Source organism: Podarcis tiliguerta (genome assembly GCF_965153285.1).
Source record: "Podarcis tiliguerta genome assembly, chromosome: 11".
NCBI lineage: Eukaryota > Metazoa > Chordata > Lepidosauria > Squamata > Lacertidae > Podarcis > Podarcis tiliguerta.
This window is the reverse complement of record NC_139544.1, coordinates 36,126,197-36,147,481: the sequence shown is the minus strand read 5'-3', so window position 1 is coordinate 36,147,481 and position 21,285 is coordinate 36,126,197. Positions and strand designations below refer to the sequence as shown.

Here is a 21,285-nt window from a genome sequence, read left to right as displayed (position 1 = left end):
TTAAGTTCCCTTGAATTCAGTGGGACTTACTCCCAGGTAAGTAAGCATTGAATTGAAGCCTAAAGAAACTTCAGTTGACAATGGTGAAAGTAAAGCTGTCTATAGAATGGGACTCTTTGTGTATTATGTATATTTGTGTGTAAAAATGTATAAAATGTTCTCTTCAGTTTGTAGTTCTTGTAGATCACAACTGCAACTCAGATGCTTGAGATCAAAGTTAAGGAGTTTATAATAGGCTGAGCTACTAGGCTTTTAGGCTTTGTTGATTATCTATACTTGAGACTTCATCTTAAAATATTTGTGTAACTGACCTTATAAACTCGTTGACACATTATGGTTCATTCACATGATTATCATATGATAAGCAAGCTTTCCTTTCATTGATAAGCAACAAAAAACTATTGTAGCTGATCCATGATAGCTATTTCTAACAATCAGGGAACTAGGCAGAGGGCCTTCTCAGTAGTGGCGCCCACCCTATGGAACACCCTCCCTTCAGATGTCAAGGAGATAAAGAACTACACAACTTTTAGAAGACATCTGAAGGCAGCCTTGTTTCGGGAGGTTTTTAATGCTTGATGTTTTTAAATATGCTGTAAGCCGCCCAAAGTGGCTGGGGAAACCCAGCCAGATGGGTGGGGTATAAATAATAATAATAATAATAATAATAATAATAATCGTCATCATCAGACCATTATGTGATACTGTGAACTTTGCTTAAATTATTGTAAAACTTGTATTTCCCAAAAAGTTCAATTTAAACGCTTTGTGTAATAGATGTTGATAGGGCTGCCATACATCTGGAATTTTCAGACATATCTGGAATACTGCAGTCAACAGCAGTGTCCGAGTGGAAATCGGCTAAATATTTGGGAAAATTCACAAAAGCTCAACAATTTTGCCAAAAAAAGCACTGTTTGGAGTATGGCAGCCCTATGATAATAGACAGAGAATTGTTTACATTTGAAGGAGTAGGTGTAAGCAATGGAGGTTTACAGTACAAAAACCAGAGACTCAAAAAGCAGTGTAGGCTTTTTAAGAGCCCTTTTGCAAAGCTGTTTGCAAAAGGGGTTTCAAATGCCCCATTCTGTGCTTTGAAGTCCCACAACATCACCTGACATCACTGAGTTGTCCCAAGCTTGGCCATCCAAGGATGGGGAAGATAAGGATCTGGCCTGCCTGCCAGGAAAGGTTCCCCTTCCCCCGCTCTGTCTGAACAAGTAATTTGTTACAGCGCTATCTGGTTTAAAAATAAAGAACCATACAGTAGACACACAGGCCGTCTGCTCATTATCCACTCCCCACCCCCCCGGTTATGGTGAGATGTCTTGTATTTCTATTTGAATTATAGTAATTATTTATAATGGGATGCGGGTGGCGCTGTGGGTAAAACCTCAGCGCCTAGGGCTTGCTGATCGCATGGTCGACGGTTCGAATCCCCGCGGCAGGGTGAGCTCCCGTCTTCGGTCCCAGCTCCTGCCCACCTAGCAGTTCGAAAGCACTCTTAAGTGCAAGTAGATAAATAGGTACCGCTTTCTAACGGGAAGGTAAACGGCGTTTCTGTGTGCTGCGCTGGTGCCGGCTCGCCAGAGCCACTTCATCATGCTGGCCACATGACCCGGAAGTGTCTCCGGACAGCGCTGGCCCCCGGTCTCTTAAGTGAGATGAGCGCACAACCCTAGAGTCGGACACGACTGGCCCATACGGGCAGGGGTACCTTTACCTTTACCTTTAATTATTTATAAATTTGTTTTTGTACATGTGCCCTCCTTTATTCTATTTTATGCTAGTGCATAAGTGGCCACAATATAGGGGGACCTGGGCAGAGGAAGATGGAGTATGCACAGTTATAACATAACATGTGAACCTTCCCAAATAGGTATATCTTCTCAGTAGCTAAATGTAGATAAACTGTTGTGTTGTTGATACTGATTTTGTATAATAGTAATTTTAATGGTTGGTATGCAGAAGCCTACAGGTGCAAAAGTTTAAAAAGTGATTTCCCTACAGCTTAAAAGGTTCTAAGACATATCTATCCATCTTGTGATGTTTTTGGTGGATGAAGCCAAATTCTCCAAGGCTAGTCATTTAAAGCCAGGATGTATTAAAACACCATTACTCATTAGGCCTTCAGTCCTGTACTCCGTCAACACACACATGTCCCATTGATTTTCTGTGTATGTGGATGTAATTATGAACAAGATCACTGCTTAAATAACCTTGCCTTTAGCTGGATAATTTATATCTATAACCCCAGTGCAGGAACTCCTGTGTTCAACGTTCAAACTATGAACAACATTTTGTCATCCACTGTTTAGCAAGAACAAATCCTTGACCTTTCTTAGCATGGACAGGAATAGAAACAGCAGAAGGAAGGTTTATCAGAAAGCCCATTCTTAAAATTAAAACAGGAAAGAAATGGAAATCCCATTAACATTGTGCTGAACAAGGAAAATTGCACATATCCTTTGTGTTGAATACTGTAATGTGTTTGTTTTGCAAAATTGGGGTTTGTGTCTGAAGTTTAAAAGCTGTTTATACTTAAGCTAAGGAAGTGTGTTTTCACTGTGTGATATATTTGATTAGTCTCCCTCTAGGGAGTTTTCTGCGGTAGTTAAATGGTGGTAATTTATCTAATAAAAGTGCTAAGTAGTATAAACTGGAGGCGGTTTAAGGGATTTTTCCATTCCTTCATTGGTTTCCGTGATTTTGAACTTTTTCTTGTGGGTTACTTATTCAAGTCAGTAAAAATTTGCTTAATATTATTTTTCAAAGTACTATCTCTTCAGATATGTTTTTCACAACAAAGTTGTAACGCAGGTTACATTTAAAGAAATTTATTACCATTTATAGTATTATAGGTCCCCCCCAACCAAGTGTAACTAAAAGGTAAAGGGACCCCGGACCATTAGGTCCAATCATGGACGACTCTGGGGGTTGCGGCGCTCATCTCGCTTTATGGGCCGAGGGAGCTGGCGTACAGCTTCCTTGTCATGTGGCCAGCATAACTAAGCTGTTTCTGGCGAACCAGAGTAGCACACGGAAATGCCTTTCACCTTCCCGCCGGAGCGGTACCTATTGATCTACTTGCACTTTGTGCTTTCGAACTGCTAGGTTGGCAGGAGCTGGGACCAAACAACTGCCCGTCATGGGGATTCGAACCGCCGACCTTCAGATCGGCAAGCCCTAGGCTTGTGTGGTTTAACCCACAGCGCCACCTGCGCCCCATAAACTAAGTGGGTGCTATTCAACTAAGTTTACTCAGAGTAGACCTACTGGAAATTAATGAACATGACTATGTTGGGGCCACTCCTTGATTTTGCTTCCTTCCCAACTGGCAAGTAGCAAGTGTGTGTGTGTGTGTGTGTGTGTGTGTGTGTGTGTGTGAATAAATAAATATATATCCTGAAGCCAAATACCCATTTAGATAGAATTGATACTATGAACAATAAACTACTATTTTACATGGCGTTGATTGTTGCATACTGGATTATTTAACCAAGAAACAAGCCTGCTACAAAAGACTGCAGACTTAATTTGGAAATCTGCACTTGAAACACAGACTGACAGATTGGCTATGCATCCCCTGAGATTTTGTTAATTAAACAAGTTCCCTTCTAATATTGATTTTTTTTGGGGGGGGGGTACACTCTTTAAGTACGGCCAGTAGTTGGTTAATAAAACTGTATGTAAAGATATTGGTGTAAGTAACTGAGTTAACCATCTTAGTTCAAAAACAAAAAAATGGACCTATGTATCGTTGTGGCCAGCAAACATTTAAAATATGGCATTCATGTGTTTGCATAAGACTAGCAGAATGTTCAGTAAAAGGACATGCATGCATGTGTGAGACTGGTTTATTTTATTTTATTTTTATTCGGCCACTTTCTACAACAGTTGGATCCCTTTTGGTCTTTCCTGCCTCATCAACTTTCCCAGTTTCCCTTACTTTCTCAATTTCTTTTGATCCTCTGTCTCTTATCTTCAGACTTATCACTTAACTGCCCAGAGGACTCAGATCTCAGGGCACACCAGCTGCAACAATAACTTCAAAAGGCATGTTAAAGCAGCTTGTGAAAAGTACTCGTTTGTGCACAGACCTCTCTGTATGCTATTCTGTTTTTATTTTCTCTGAACAGAGCTAATACAGATTAAGGAAAGATATATAGAACTAATCCGGACCAGTCTTCCTTTATGAACTGACTTAATTCAGTTGCCTTGTAATTGATGGCTCTTTGTAACCCAGTCTTCCAGTTAGTTTCAGGTGTGTTGGAATGAAGGCTGCCAAATTCAGGTTTACCCAAGATCAGATAGCTCATGGATAACCATCATGAAATGCCTGTAAAATGTCAGTTTGGGGAAGGACATAGTTGAATGAATCCACCTTTATTCAGTTCATGGTTTCTTTAAGGAGTTCTCATATTCTTCCTTGAAAACTAATGTCTGTGAATCATTTTATGAAAATGTTGGATTGAGTTTCAGACTTCTGGTTCCCGGTGGTGCATTAAATCCTTCCTTCTATTGGCAAGGAAGAAAGGGGGATCCTTTGTTTAGCCAGACAAATTCAAAAACTGTCAACTCCAGATGTTCTGAGAGAGACTCCAGGCAGGCCTTGCTACAGAATAGAGAATGGCCCTTGGGACTCTACTGTAGATACTGAGTTTCATTTAGTATTTTAGCGTCATAGTAGCAGCTGAAAGGAAAGGTGAAAATAAAGCAGTTGAATACAGTATACTATTAATGATGAGGGGTTGCCAATTATATATAAAATTTCTATCTTTCCTTTCTCCCAGTGCAGAAGCCAAAGTGGTTCCGCACTATAAATATTTTTTTAAGTAAGTAGCCATATTAAAACAGCACTAGAAAACTATTTAAAGTGCACATACGCACAAAAGTACAACACCCACTCTCAGAAGATCCTAGCACAACATCAGTTACTGGCCAAAGGCCTGGTGGAACAAAAAAAAAAAAAAGTATTTGTGTGCCAGTGGATGGAAAGCAGAGAGAAAGCCAGCCTAGCCTCTTGTGGAAGAGGAGCTTCACAATCTGAGAACAGAGAACAGCTACCCAAAAGGTCCTCTCTTGTGTCCATGCCTGTGAAGGTGGCAGGACTGAGAGAAAATCTACCCTTTCAGAAGATACCAGGCTCATACAGAGAGATATGGTCCTTCAGATAGTATGAACCCAGGCTATGTTTAGATATATACTAGTTCTGATTGGAGGCCCCACTGTTCTGAATGTCTGTTTCCTTATTAATTGGGCATGAACAACCAGCAGTCTTATTTTCAGCATGGGGTGGTGGTATAATCTGAAACTTCTTAAACTGGGAGAATGTATATCTCCATCTATGTCTGTCTGTCTCCCCCCCCCCCCCAAAAGCTAGATTTTAAAGACTGATAGAATAAGCATGTTTTAGAGCAGTACTGGAATTATGTGTGGTGAGTTTTGTAGAGTATATTACTTCTTTGTTGTGCATTATTTCTTTTTAGTATACTGTTACCAAGCGACCCTCTTTCCCCAACTTCTTCCACGGACTTCCAGAAGGTGATACTGGCACTGTTGCTCTCCATGGAAATTACTTTATGGGGTTCCACAAGGTTCAGTTTTGTCCCCTGTACTATTTAACATCTGCAGGAATTTTTCAGGGTGAAATCATCTGGAGTCCTTGGGTTTGATGCTTTCAGTATGGTGTTGACACATAGCTGTTTTCCTTTTTCTCGTCCAATCTACATGTGGTAGAATCTTCCTTCACCAAGAATCTGGGACCAGTGTTAGACTATTTCAGCACTGGTTGCTAGTGTGTTTCTAGACCCATTTCAGGACTCTGGCTCTCTAGCTCATTGTTGGCCTATAAGTCCCATCAGCACCCACCGCAGTTTGGCCAATGGTCAAAGATGACCAGTGTAGCCCAGCAATATTTGGAGGGCCACAGGTTAGTCATTACTGTCCACCACTATCCAAAATAGGTCCCATTATCTCAGAGGAATTTTCCCTCTCATTGTGTTCCATTCCTATTCCTAGGATCAAGATCTGCTAATGAAAATCTGTGTTTTGGGGTTTCTGTCCTTTTTGGACTTGGTTAGTACAGTCTTCCCTAACCTGACCCTTCTCCAGATGTTTTGGACTAGAACTCTTGTCAGCCCCAGACAGCATGGCCAATGTTCAAGAATGATGGGGGTTGTAGTCTTAACAATGTATGGATGGTGCCAGGTGTGGGAAACCTGGGTTAATATTTAATAGGAGTGAAACTACTTAAGTTGAAGCCTCAACATTTTGAAATGCTGTTCTCTGGGAATGCTGTTCACTGGGAGATCTGTCTACTTGTCATCTTCTCTTGCTATTTTTCAAAGGCAGGAGAAGGCATTTTCATTCTATCGGGCCTTGGAAGCTTGGCTTTTAGATTGCCTCTCACTGTTTTCAATTTTTCTCTTTGCGCTTTATAGATTAATTTTGTTGCATTTTGAAATGGGTTGGATCCAGAGTACTCAGAGCTTGACTCCTTTTTTTCTCCTTTTTGTCTCCAAAAGCTGCTTCAGGGGTTGGGGGCCTAGAAGAGTTGGGTAGATAATGCTTGGGGGCAGCTGGCCGGAAGGGGGAATTGGCTGCCAAAAAAGAAACCCTTTGTTCTCAGAAACCTCTGCAGATAACAAAAGGTCTGTAGAGAGCAATAGGTCCCAGGTTCAGTCTTTGGTATCTCCAGCTGTCAGGAGCCAGAGTCAAGGAGTAGGTTAGCCATAAAAAAAAACCTGGTGTCAGTGAAGTTAACTCTTTATTCAAAAAATAAAGAGGCAGGCCTAGTGAACCCAGCAACTCTTCCCAGAATGTCTTGCCCCAAGGAGGCAGTTGCTAGGGCTGAAGGTCCCTACCTTCCCACTTCTCTCTAAGATTTTCCCCATTGGTGTAGTCAGGGTTTTTGTTGGGGGGGGGCAGGCTATTGTTAGAGGGGGCAGAAGCTCAGATTTGTATTGATTTTTATTGATGGGGGCAGCTGTCCCCTCCCCCCTTGGCTATGCCCATGGCTTCTTCCCCAGTTACTTCCTTAGCAGCCTAAGGCTCTGGCATCTTGCCTCTCTTTGTTCCACCTTCTTCATTTCTCTGCATATTTTGGGAGACCAGGGGGGAGGAGAGCTGGTCACAGTAAGAGGGGGAAATTCCCTGGCTTCTTCAACTGCCTGCCTCCACACTCAGCCCCTTGACCCTCCCTCCTGCTTCTGCACTCTGCTACAGCCTTCTCCTGCTCACCAAACCCTGTTACCTCTTCCGTTTCTGACACTTTCTCTTCCCAGTCTGCCCCCTCTTCTCCCTTTCACCACGCAGTGTTGTCCCAGCACCAGTCTCTTGGCTCTGAGCCTTCTTTCCTTGGGGGTTCTCGAGCTGATGCCTTCCACCACCTCTCTGTGCCCAACCAGAAAGGAACAGGAATGACTTCTGTCTGAAATTCAGGTGGGCTGCTGTCAGTCAGGCCACCTCACTCAGTATTGTATATCCTGATTGACAGACTAAAAGCTTCTTAATTTTTTTAGTTGGATTCAACAGTCTGTATTTAATTGGCATATTCACAATTCTCTCTGTGTGTGTGTTTATAAAAAGTAATACCAATAATATATGGGAACTGCAAGAAACAATTGCATTGTGGAGTGCTCCTGTTAATGGTGCCAGAAGCAAAAAGCCTGTTCCGCAGTGAATCTTAACAAATTTGTTGATTCTTCTGCAGAAAAGAGGCCTTTGTTTCAGGCAAACATGTGCAAAAATCATATGGGAGGTAATGCACTCCAGCCCACGTCCAGTGTGCTGTAACACAGATAGCTAAAATGGTGTCCTCAGATGTGTTGGACTCTAGCTTCCATCTGGGCTCTCAGCCAGCATGACCAGTTGTCAGGGATGATGGAAGTAGTAGGCCATTAACATCTGGAGTTGGTTGTTAGGCTAGGCTTGTGGAGACCTAGGTTTTATTCTTGGTTGGCTTTAAGTAAAGCACTTTTGGTTATCCTGGGCTCTTTATGCTGTTTAAGCCCAACTGGTCATACATGGTTGTTGGGAGAATAACATGGAACATAACGAAGGAAGGGATTTAAATATGAAAAATAAATGAAGTATGCATATAAATAGTTGAACAAGTTATAACAGACTTTTTAATATCCACTTGCCTTTTCATCTGGGGTGGTAAGATGAAATCAGTGAAGAATACAGTATATAGGACAGACTGCAGGTTTGGAATCAGTATTTGAATGTTGTTTTGCTTTGCCTATATGGAGAAGATAGCAGAATGAGGCTCAGGCTAGTAAAATTGTTCCTTCCTAAAGTGCTGCAGGTTACTTGCAGGGAGAGAGCAGGGTGTAAATTCTAAAATGCCACCTCACACATGCCTGCAGCCTGAACCCTCGAATTCAATGCAGCCCTTCAGTCAGGTGCTTGATAAATCCACATATTTAGTGGCCCAAGCAGGTAGCGAATATGGAAAGTTTTAAGTGAAGGGTGGGTAATTAATTCAAAAGCAACATCGTTGTATGCTTTGTGCACATGAGTCTTGGTTCATGTGTGTTCCATACCTTCTTCTCCCATGGGAGGAATGAGGACTTTGACCATGTTTCATTTAACTTTCCATTGTTTAGATAAATGGATAAACCAGAGATCATGGTGTAAAACAAACTCTGGTCAGTTTCCAAACAAGCTGCTTGTTTAACCAACCAGAGTTCATTTTAAACTACAGTATCTGAATTATATGCAATCCAGGCTTCATGGAAAGCAAAACTAAATTCTTCTAAACTTCCACATGGAAGGAAGAGAGTGGGTTTAGTGATATTTGCAGTTGTTACTTGAGAAGCAGGCCTTCTGAAGTTTGCAAGTGCTTCTAAACTATCATGCCTAACCTGACAGTGTTCGAGATAAGTTGTAAATAAGCCAATAACTACTTTTACTTCCTACAGGCAATGCACAAAGAGGAAGAATTCAGAGAATCAAAAACAGCACTTTCATTAGTTTTAGAAAGATTTTAGGGTCAGGAAAACATCCCCTTTTGAGTTTCAGCAGAAAATTCCAGGAAGCCAAGGGTAACTTCCTACATGGTGTGGGGGCCCTTCGGAATTTCCTTTTTTTAAAAAAGAGAGCTAATGTTCCCATAGGAAAAAGTCGTGTTTTAACACTGTGGTGATACTTGCACATGACTTAACATTCTGCAGTAACTCCGAGATATATAATGGTGCATTTCACTTTTAATATGGGAATGCAGAAAGCTTGAATTTGGAAAACAAAACAGTTGAATCCACATGGCCCAAATGGCAGGCCTAGATATCCAGCTTCCATTTGATTCTATAAGAGTTGGGTAAACGCACTGAGTTCTCAGCTGGATAAGAACATAAAGCCAGTGGCCCATCTAGTCCAGCATCCTGTTCTCAGTGTCCAACCAGATGCCTGTGCGAAACCCACAAGCAGGAACTGAGCACCAAAGCACTCTCCCCTCCTATGGTTTGTAGCAGCAACTGGTATTCACAGATAAGGGTGTACTTCATAAAAAAGACACAAGCTTGTGAGCTTGTAGAATTAGCCTACAACAAGCTATGAGTACCTAGTAAGATTACAGGTACCTAGTAAATCTTGCTTTTGAAGACAAACTTGCCAAGATAATAAAAAATGCAAAACAGGCTGTTTTTCTCCTCCTTTGTCATGTATATGCATTTGTATTGTGTGCATATGTGTTGACTGTTCTTTTAAAAACTATCAGTCTTTCTGGAACAATAGAATAGAATAATAGGAGAAGAATAAAACTGAGGAAAATAGCATGTCCTCATCTGGAGTACTTCATGTAGCCTGTTAGTCATTTATACAGCATCGTCTTAACTAGATAAAATGGCCAAACAAATCCATTTCAGAGAATAAGATTTAGCTTGGCAGAGTGCTCTGCCTCAGCTATTGAATAAGGGCATTTATCTTCACCACCTTTCTAAAGCTGATGACAAAGAGCCAATGAAACTATAAAGATTCTGTTTGTTTTATTACAAGAACAGACTGTAATTTTTTATGAAAATACTGAATAGACTGTAGCAACATTTAAACACTCTGCTCTAGTGTGATCCTAGAATGACAAAAACACATTAAAAAAGCAAAGAAAAGGTTCTTTGTGGTGAACTCTAAACCACAGTTAACATTCCCACTTTCCTTGCGGTTGGATATTTCTCCATCTACAAAAATGAGTGCAATGTTAACTCCTTCAAAACAGTGGCAAAAACCATCTCCAATTTCTCTTCATGGCATTGGAGAGCAGCCATTTTTGCAAGTTTTGTTTTGAAAAACTGTTTGGGTGAGCGGTGGATCTCCCTGTTCAGAGGGCTATGAAAATCAAGGGCAGTTCTCTAGAGGCAGAAATGCCAAAGGGGTAAAGTAGAGTAAGCTGCTTTAGTTTGTTAAATCTAGTCATAACATCATGTAATTGAGACGAATGAAAGGCCTTCAGTTTTTCACAGTAACTCAATTTTTCTTTTGTTCTTGAGATCTGAGTTGACTCTTGAAGTATAATAGTTCTTGGTCAGTTAGAGGAAAAAATAAATTAGCACACACCCAGAGTCAAGTCCCATGCACCTCAATGTCTAAACAGGCCTGGCTTTTCTTAAAATATGTACCCAATATATTTAAACATTGATTTTTTTTTAAAAAAAATGCATTGTATATGCAGTTATACCGAAGCTATGATAGAAGCTGAATGTAATTTAAAACTGCCACATTGGTGTGGTTAAAGGTTAGCCATTTTTCTGTTGTCTCGTGGATATGAAGGTGTATATCTGTAACTTGAGGCAGTCAGCCAGTGTGAGACTTTATACCTCCAACTTTTACTTAGTGATCTAAAACCCAAGCTTCAAATATCCCAATAAAAGAACAGATGATATTGAATGTTGACAGTCTAGCCAATGGTCTTGCCTAATGAAATTTTCAGAAGTATAAGGGGAGACAGTTCCCATAATTCTTTGGAAGGAACAATGTGCTTTAAAGTGTGCATTGAATATGCACTGCATTCTGTGGATCTGCCCAGAACTAGGTTGGGTTATGTCTTCTGGCAGCCTCATGGGGTCCAAAAGGTTCAGGAAAAGGGATGCACAGGAATCTGCTAAGCGTCTGCTACGTGACAGGTTCCTTAGACTAAGGAACAAAGCTGAAGGAAGCAACTCTCTAAGGACATCTATACCCTTCTTAGCTCCCCAGCTGTTCCAGCTACACTGATGAACTGCAGTATAATTACCATTATTTGGGCTGGGCTGTAGAGCAGGAAAGACCAGACCAATAGCTTCCTCTGCCAGAAAGCTGTTCCACTGGCACTGGTCCTTGGTTTGAATCTCCTGGTGACTTAACGGAGAGCTTGAGTAGTGATTGACATAGTATTGACATAGTATTTAGCTGCCTATAGCTTTTGCTGCACTTCTCTGTAAATCTCATGCTGTATATGAAATACTTTCATACTGCGTTTTCAAATTAGCCTCTTTAATGCTACATTGCTTTTTATAATATTTTTCATTGTTGCTTTGTTCTGCAAAGGTTACAGAAAGTTCAGTGCTATTTCCTTGTTTGTTAAGTAAGTACACCAGTTGCCTTGCCATATCTCCTGGTAGTTGAAAAGAATATGTTTAGTCTGAGGTACATAGGTAAAAATTTCAGACAGATGTTTCCTATAAACATGGAAGCTGAGGGTTGCTTTTGTTCCCCTGAATACAATATGGGGCATATGCTGAGTTGTGAAATGATTTGCCCATGCAAACGGCTGCTTATTTAATGTAAACCTTTGTCTGGTGTGTGGGATTTCCTTGCTTGTTTTGTAATGTGGATTGCTGTGTTATAACAACAGAACTCATTTATTTTGTAAGAGGTAGGAAGCAAAACAAACAGTGTGAAGGCAAAGGAGGAATTTGTTAAGGAGACAGACAAAGGTGTTTACCTTTCCGTTCCGTATCACTTGCTTACTTTCATTTTTTAAAAATAATAATAGAATAAGAAGAAGATAGCTCTACATTGCTGATAGTCTAAACCCACAGTCCTATGCATTTTCAGTCTAACCAAAGAACAGTTTGTATTTTCCTTTTATATGTGTATATTGATATTAAAATAGCCTTCAGTAGCCATCACTATTAGAAGAAATACATCAGTTGCCTTCAGCTTAGTGTTAAGTAATTCCTTGTGTAAGTAAAGCAACTTCCACTTTGGCAATGGGACTCTCTTCCCATCACCACCACCACACTCTCCTTCCAGGTGCATGCCAACATCTGTCACAGAGGTTCTCCCAACTCTCCGGATTAGATCTGTCGATAGAGAGAAGAGGAAAGGGTGGAAAGCCCTGTTGCACAAGTCATTCCCCTCATGCAATGATTTAAAAGAATACTGCCCAATAGTATTTGCGGTACATGAATTAACAGAGAAAATATAGTTCTGGGCCAACACCACTGTGTGTCAGCTGGTGCTGCTCCTTCCTTTACACCCCATGACTATGGGTACAATCAACCATTGTGATCTTACAGCACAACTTGGATTCTTAAGATTGATCTTGTGCTCAGGAGTTGGCTGTTAAATCTTAACTGTATGTAAGCCATCTGGAAAATCTCATTACTGAAATCAAGTACTTCAAAAGGAAGAACTAAGTTTAGCACTTCATGTGTTAGGTTATCATACATGCTGTGAAACATCCAGAATGTTAATTTTTCAGTGAAGTAAACAGGTTCTGCTAATGAAATGTTTTAAAATTTGGAGCATGCACCGTGAAATGCTGAATGATTTCTTAACTGCTATACCTATATTTTTACATTGCATCTAAATTATTTTCCCAGGTATATCCTGCATTTATGAAGGGATGCAGAGTTTCAACAAAAGAAATACAAAACAGGTGAGTAAACTGGAGCGTACTTTTTTCATGTGCTGAACAGCTCTGCAAGTAACTTGGGGGATGATGTAATGAGGAACAATCCATCAGATTATGTGATAGCAGTAGAAATTAGACTGATAACATTTGCATTATAGAAGTCTCATGGTGAACGTAACATTTCTTTACTGAAAACTGCCCTCTACATTCCATTACCAGGTGCTGGTAGCCATGGGGTGGGGGGAAGTTCTTGTGCTTGACACATGCGACTTGTTCAGCCATTGAGGGAGCAAGATGCTGGACGAGATGGGCTGTTGGTCTGATCCAGTAGGCTCTTCTTCTGTTTTAGGTTCATTTTTAAAAATTCTAATGGAAACACTTTGTATCCAAATGTGAAGTTTGAAGTTGCTTGACCAGGCAAGCTTTCAGAAGTTTTCTACACAGCAGAAAAGATTGAAGATGGTCTTCACAGAGGTTGTTCTTCCTCTTGACAATTGTTCTAACCTTTCTCTTTTACTATACTTTTAATGATGACTTTGCAGGGTGGTGTTCATCTCTACTTGAAAAGGTATTTACCTAGATAGGTTGCTTGTTTTGCCTGGCTACCTCATTGGTTGTTTTGTTTTTGTTTTTAATTACATTTTTATTCTGTTTTTCCTCCAAGAGCATTCAGGGCAACATTTTGGGTTCCCCCCACCCCCCACCCATTTTATCCTCACAACAACCTTGTGAATTAGGATCAGACTATGAGATATTGGCTGGTTCAAGATCATCCAATGACCTTCAAGTCTGAATGGTTATTTGAAGCTGGGTCTTCCCAGTTGTATTCTGACACTCCTTGACTTACGCACCATACTGGCCCTGGAAACACATATGCCAGGATTCCATTTTAAGTTATCTCCCCTTTCCGTCTTTTATTATTCTGACAATCAGTAGCAATTTTATTAGCAATTTTATTAGCTGTGTCCCATTTCAAACAAAGAGTCTTGCAATGCCTTTATACTAACGTCTCTTCCAAGCAATCTGTTTATTTGAGCATCCATCTGAATTGGTTTGTGGTGAGGCTGTACAACATTGTGTTAAACAACTGTTATTCCACACTTTCCTGTCTCTTTCCTACCTCTAAAATATCAGGTTCTTTTTTGGGGGAAAGTGAGTCCCAAATCCACTTCAATTGCACAACTTAAATTTGCCAGGAAGTGATTGAGCCTCTCCTACAAAACACTGAAATCTGGAAGTGACCTAAAAAATTATTATGACATAAGATTTTATGCACCACAGCCTACTTCATCTGGTGAAATGTAATCCTAAATTGCTCAGCATTTGGTGGTGGTGGTAGGAATGCTTTCTGAGGGAAATGAAATGCCAGTGTGGTGTAGTGGTTGAGAGCGGTAGTCTTGTAATCTGGGGAACCGGGTTTGCGTCTCCGCTCCTCCACATGCAGCTGCTGGGTGACCTTGGGCCAGTCACACTTCCTTGAAGTCTCTCAGCCCCACTCACCTCACAGAGTGTTTGTTGTGGGGGAGGAAGGGAAAGGAGAATGTTAGCCGCTTTGAGACTCCTTAAAGGGAGTGAAAGGCGGGATATCAAATCCAAATTCTTCTTCTTCTTCTAAAATAACACAGTGACAATTACCTGAAAGCAAGTGACTGTTTAATATTACAATGTCTTTATAACATTATTAGACAGTTTGAAGGGTTCTTGGCAATATTGTTGTTTGAAAATGGAAGTGAGAAATGTAAAACATTAACACTCTGATCCCACGCATGTTTACTTGGAAGTAAACTACATTAATTTCAATGCCAATTACTTCAAAGTGGGTGTGCTTAGAGTCACATTCTTCTTTTGAAGGAAAATCATAATAATGGCTTTTGTAACTTGTTTATTTGTTTCCCCTCCTCTGATGTGCATTTTATTATTATTTCAGTAGAGGAGTTTGTTGATTTCTTGTTTCTTATTCTTACTGTTCTTTGAAAACATATATTTTTAAAAACCCACGTATCTCATGTTTCAAGAACAAACATTTCAATATTTGGAAAGGAGTGACCTAAGCAATGCAGAACAGGGGTGATCTCATTACTGGACTTTATCCAATTTTTGTAGGCTATAACTCTAATATTTTAAGCACCCTAGTCTCTCCCGAGTATATTTCAAGCTGTGTTGTGTGAGATGAGATCAGCATCTTGCATCCAGCAGAAAATTACTGCTTAATTACCAGCAATAAATCAGTGTAGCTTTCTTTAAAAAACAAAACAAAAACAAAATACAAGTTCACTATGTAGCCAGAACCACGAATATTACTTGAGTGATAATAAATGGACAAATACTATCTTTTGGGGGGGTGGAAGGTGTTTTTTTTATTTAAAAAATGCTCACTTTTTAAAATTAAAAAGTCTGTATTTAATTGTGATGTGAAAAATATAAAAGTCAAACACATTTAGAAATAATATTCAAGAAAACAAAGGTGCAATAATCTAGTTTGTTTTGTTTGTTTGCTTTTTAAAAGTATGGTATGATGTATAGCCACTAGATAGGCAAGAGTGTTGTTCTAAAATGATAGTTGAGATTATGGAAGTCTGTTATTTATTAGTTTGTTGTTCATGTGAGAGATAAATAGCTATCACATTTCAAAAAATGAGCCTTGCTTGTTTGCACTCCCCAACCCCTAAGAGTCTGCGTTTGGTAAGTGATTTTTTCCCTCAGAGGGAACCAAGTACTAGATCCTTCCATCTAGTATTAGTACTCCCATTTAGTACTAGTACTCCCATCTATTACTATCACTTCTGCATTAAGTAGCTTGATGAAGTTGATGAAGTTTTCCGGGAATATTGAAAATTCATTAAGAAGTTAAGAAGAGCCCTGTTGGATTACACCATGTTCTTTCCCACAGTGACCAAACAGATGCCTATGGGTAACCTTGAAGCAGGACATGAATGGAATATCCCTCTCCTGATCATTGTCCTCATAGTCAGAAACATGCTATCTCTCATGTTGAAGGTAGTAGAGTCTCCATAAATAATACTCATTAGTTTCTGATTGTACTTACTAGTGATTTTCATTCCCCATTGACTTCATTAATTCATTCATTCACTCCTGACACTGGCATGCTGTCCCATAACAGAGAGTTCTCTGGGCAGTTGCTTATCTGTCAAGGAACCTCTGCATGTTGCAAAGAATTCTGTGGATGGGAAAATGTTATGGTACAGTTCATACAAGATAACTCAAGACAGCTTCTCCCCTTAACTTAACCATTCATCTCCCCAAGGAGGTTTCTCTGGTGCTTAAACCTGATGCCTTTTTGGTGTGAGGTAAAGTTCTCCTTGGGACACGGGTGGCGCTGTGGGTAAAACCTCAGTGCCTAGGACTTGCCGATCGTATGGTCGGCGGTTCGAATCCCTGCGGTGGGGTGAGCTCCTATCTTTCGGTCCCAGCTCCTGCCCACCTAGCAGTTCGAAAGCACCCCTAAGTGCAAGTAGATAAATAGGTACCGCTTTATAGCGGGAAGGTAAACGGCGTTTCCATGTGCTGCGCTGGTGCCGGCTTGCCAGAGCAGGTTCGTCACGCTGGCCACGTGACCCGGAAATGTCTGCGGACAGCGCTGGCCCCCGGCCTCTTAAGTGAGATGAGCACACAACCCAAGAGTCGGACACGACTGGCCCGTACGGGCAGGGGTACCTTTACCTTTTTTAAAGTTCTCCTTACTTACTGAGGCTTTTAAAGATGTGGGTTTTTCTGTTAAGAATTCTGCAGTTAAGTATAGTTTTTGTATGCACTTTTTAAAATCTGTGACTTAGGAAAACGGTGATTGTGCACACAGAAAAATAATGCATTTGAACATGAAAGTTTAAGCACTTTTAAAGGCCTAAAACATTCACTAAATAAGAGCACATTCTTTCCCACAGTTAATGTTGTTTTGTTTGTTTATTGGGAAAAGTCAGTGCTGTGAAGAACAAAAGGAAATTCAATACTTGGGAGGTTGAAAACAACTATTGAAATCAAACTGGTTTTCAAGATCAAACTAAGCATTTTTCTTCCTGGAGATTGGATGCACATCAGGTCACTTCCTGGAGCTGTCAAATTCATTATAAATGTAAACGGTTCTTGAGAAGTGGGACACATATGCTGAGGCAATTTTTTTTAATTTTTTTTTACACAGCCATTCAAAATTTAACATTTTTAAAATGTCTATCCTCTGGTGACTGGCCTTTGGTTTTCCTTCCTGTGAATTGCCACATTTTAATCCCCCTTATTTAATTAAGCTGTCAATCATTTTGCTTCAGCGCTGGGGCGACCTGGTCTTACCCAAGGTTTTTGTGGCACAAGTTCCTGCTCCAGCTGCTAAAGCAGCATGCTGGGTGAAGTAAGTGTTCTGCTCCCATTCTTTCCTGAAGCACTCCAAACACCCTTTTTAAATAGGTTTTCCTGGTGCAGGCACACAGCCAGATATACAGGGAACCATGGGCAGCCTCATTTCTGTGCCATTCTGTGACATATAAGCACTGAAGGAGGAGTCGCTGCCTCAACAGGAGGACAGGAACGAGCTTCCCCCTTGTTAAGCAGAACTTGGAGCTGTATGGTTGAAGTTCTAGACATTTTGATCATGGCACATTACTAATGAAGTTCAACTTATTAAAGATAGTGTTTTCATAGGAGGAAATCCAATGCTTGTGCCATAGCTTTTGATCTAGCAGAGGGAGGGAGGGTGATTCCCCTTTCCCCGATTCTTTCTTTGTACTACAACTCCCCCGCCACCTTTCTGTGATGGCCTGGGACTCGGAACCAGAGGAGACTCATTCTGCACCGGATCCTTTGCCTCAGGCATCACCTGAACCAAGTCTGGGGCCTGATCCTGAAGAGTCCCAGTCTGCACAGGTCCCCCTGCAACAAACACCAGCTGGGCCCGAGTCAGAGGCCTGAGCCTGCCCTGACTCCAGGTGTGGGAATTACCTCATTGCCTTCAGCTGGGCCATCACTTACCACAGCTGCTCCACTACCGGTTTGGTCAGGGGAGGCTGAGGCGGCCCCTGGGTCTAGTAACCCACCGACGTCTCCCGAGCTGCAGAGACTAAGGTCTGAGAGAAGGAGAGACCTGAATACTCACAGGAGGAGTGCTCGCCTTAGGGCGAAACAGGGAGGTGAGTCGCCGGGGGATCAGGACCGGCCGCTACCCCGACAAAGATAAAAGGCTGTTGGACCCCGCCCCAGGTTGCGGGAGCAACATTGCTGTATGCTAGATCCTGCCTGAGATCCTGTACCTGTCCTTGCCTGGTTTCCTGCCTCGGCCCTGTTGGACTGACTCCTAGCAGAACCTTCGGATTCTGGACCACGTTTCACGAGTTACCCCCGGGCCCAGCACACTTCCAAGCTGTTCTGGAGTGTCTCCCAACTCTCTAAAATGGGGCTGTAGTAGAAAGGGGAAATAAGAGGATGTAGCCTCACCTCCTCCTATGTTAACAGATTTCCCCACTGGATTAAAAGCCATTCCACAAGTGGAACAACAGCACTGGATGCCATTCATAGTGTTATAAGAAATACACACATAGGCATCTCATTTTGCTTGCTTTCACAAGCATGCTTGACAACAGTATTTACCAAGAAGAATGTTGTGGTCTGAAGGGTCTCATGAACATAAATAGAAAAAGTCACAATTAAAAAGCTGTCTAACCAAAATAGGATCTGTTGCACAGGTCTTGGAAAAGAAAGAGGGAGAACATAATCTGCATGCCTCCAGGATCCTTGAGACTTTAATCGGCCTCTAATTGCTGGAGTTCACTAATACTCTGGTTGTCTCATTCATGCTGAAACCAAACAAATTCTGTACAGATACACTCAGTGAGTAGAGCATCAGTCTCTTAATCTCAAGGTCTTGGGTTTAAGCCCCACTTTGGGCCAAAGATTTCTGCATTGCAGGGGATTGGACTAGATGGCCCTCATGGTCCCTTCCAACTCTTCTATTCTATGAAAATAGGCCAGAATTCTGCAGCCAAAAAATTCCATACAGGCTCATAGGCACACATTGCCTTATTGCTTAGAAGCTGCACAGTTTCTATATTGTTCTCCTGCATGGGTGTTTTACTTAAGGATGGACAGACCAGTCTATTTCTGATCTGTGTCAGTTTTGCATGTTTATTCAGAAGTCGGTTCTATCCCATTTCACTATTTATTGCAACTTATGGGGGGAATTGCATGATATTAAAAATGTAAATAAGTTACCTTGATGCTTAAGTATTTTATAAATAAATATTAAAATTTGTATTTTATATCATTGCATGGATTTCTAAAGTACTCTATCCCCACAAAAAACCCCAACAACAATGTTTATGCATTTGGGTACTTCTTTTGAGTTGACAACTTTATTGTAAAACTCGGAAAAGTGTGGGATTTGAAGGATGATTACATTCCAATCTGTGCATTAATTTGGGAAGTGTGAATTAGGTCAGGTTGTTTGCGCCATCCCTAGTTTTATATACAGTTCTACATCATTGTAAATGTAGCCTGTTGAAAGGCATGTATAAATTTTGGATTCCACCCCCTCCACCAATAGATCTTTGTTATTTAAGTGCCGATGTCTGATGTCACACAGCTGCAAATGAGAGCACATTACAGGCTGTGGATGGGGTCCTTTCTGCTACTAGATGGCTCATGGAAAAGTCAGTCTTCTTGGAGGCTTCTATATTATGTACAGACTGGGTTTCTTAGAAAATGCTCAGATTCTTGTGAGCTGGCCAGTGGAATTTTCAACAATGCGAGTGTCAGTTTTTGATTTTATTAGACTGACCCACCATACTAAGAAGAAAATACTCTGTTGTTGCTGCCACCATTGATTTTCTCTCAGCTGTTAACGGCACTGGCCAGAGTTTCAAGTCTTTACGCTTGTTCCAGGTGACTGTGCCACAGGAGCTGCTGATGAGTAGCACCAGGCTCATACTTTTCAGCCAGCTCCATTAAGGCCTCATTCTCACTGTTTAATAATTGGATTTCAAAGAGAGTCATTGCTTCAGATACAGTCCATCTGTTTTTCCAAATGCCCAGCTGTAGACATGTGACATCCCCCTTCTTTCCACATTGCTCCCTGCAATAACAGGTTTAATTGTCCCAGGCTCCTAAGAAGCAATCTGATTAGCAGATGTTAAAAGGGGACGGTTTTCAGCAGGTTCTTGGTGTGAAGTGGTAATTTGAGAGGTCTTGTGTATGGGCTTGCAGAGGTCTGATTGATGGGTTGCCTGGCTTTGACTCTGCTAGTGCTTTGGAAATTACATCATTTCCCACCCCCTCCTCACTCCATTTGAGGCCAGGTGGAAATGTTTATGTGGAGAGCAGCCAGAGTGCCATTTGTACAGCTGGAAGCCTGCTGCTTCCCATAGCAAATCAAGACAAAGTACAATAACTCCTCCCTCAACACAAGGAACACCAGCTGCATTTATATTCAGGTCTTCTCACTGTATGAAGGCAAGCAGTCTTAAAACATAAAAGCCCCTAACTTTTTAATTTCTATTTGTTTTATACAATTATCAGTCGCCCTCTTAAGACTCTGCAAAACATTGCAACACTTGATGCTTGCTTTTTTCGCTATCCTTGCACTTGCTATCCATTCTTTGTATTTGTTTACCTTGCAATGTCTTGTTTTGCACGGGCTGTTAGTAAATGAAGCATTATCAATGTTGTTTTTAAAATAGTTTTAATAGAATGAGATTTGATTATAGCCTAGGTGTAACTCAAACATATTTTTATTTATTAAATGTGTATACTGCCCTTCATCTGAGGGTCACAATACAAAAACATTTTTAAAAATCGCATAGAAACAAACAAAAACAATACCCCTGCTCAGGTCAAAAGGCCATAGCTTCTTTAATTAGTCAAAGGACTTGGGGGGAGAGAAATGTTTTGACCTGGTGGTCAAAGATATGTAACAAAGGTGCCAGAGGCAAGCCTCCCTGGGGAGAACATTCTACAAGCGGGGAGCCACTGCAGAAAAGGCCCGCTCTCATGTTGTCATCCCCCAGACCTCTTGTGGAGGAGGCACACAAAGAAGGGAGTTGTGCTAATGATCTCTTGAACATTTTGGATGCCTTCCAGAGTGCATGTCTGCCTGCACTCTGCTTTCCATTGCCCTTGTATAATGAAACCCAAGAGGACATCCTCCAAAGGTCCCCAGCTGCATTCGTATTGGCTGCATTTATACTGGGGAAGGTATTGAAACATTGAAGAAGTTGTTAGAAATTTAATCATACCCAATTGATTACTTTTGAACCTATTTTTCACTTTTCGAAAAATAAGTGTGTGGGGTTTTTTTTTAAGTCTGGCATTATGATTTTATATCCCGAAAACTATCTTCAGTGCTCCTTCCAAATAGCCCCCATAAAATCATGGAATTGCAATTGACTTTCCGCTGTTTTGGACATGACACTTCTTCTGTATGTTCTTTCCATACCAGTGGCAATGACATAGCT

At 41.0% G+C, this 21,285-nt stretch overlaps 1 protein-coding gene across 5 annotated transcripts in view; it reads left to right on the top strand.

Moving 5' to 3' along the window:
* LHFPL2 (LHFPL tetraspan subfamily member 2) overlaps positions 1-21,285 on the top strand; it is a 115,427-nt gene that overhangs the window by 42,152 nt on the left and 51,990 nt on the right. For 3 of the 5 annotated variants that reach the window (XM_083404375.1, XM_083404378.1, XM_083404379.1), the window contains exon 2: positions 12,804-12,859. The gene's annotated coding sequence lies outside the window, so the exon portion shown is untranslated. Of the gene's footprint in view, positions 1-12,533; positions 12,557-12,803; positions 12,860-13,383; positions 13,404-21,285 lie in introns of those variants that run through there. The other 2 variants (XM_083404376.1, XM_083404377.1) reach the window with 2 other exon arrangements.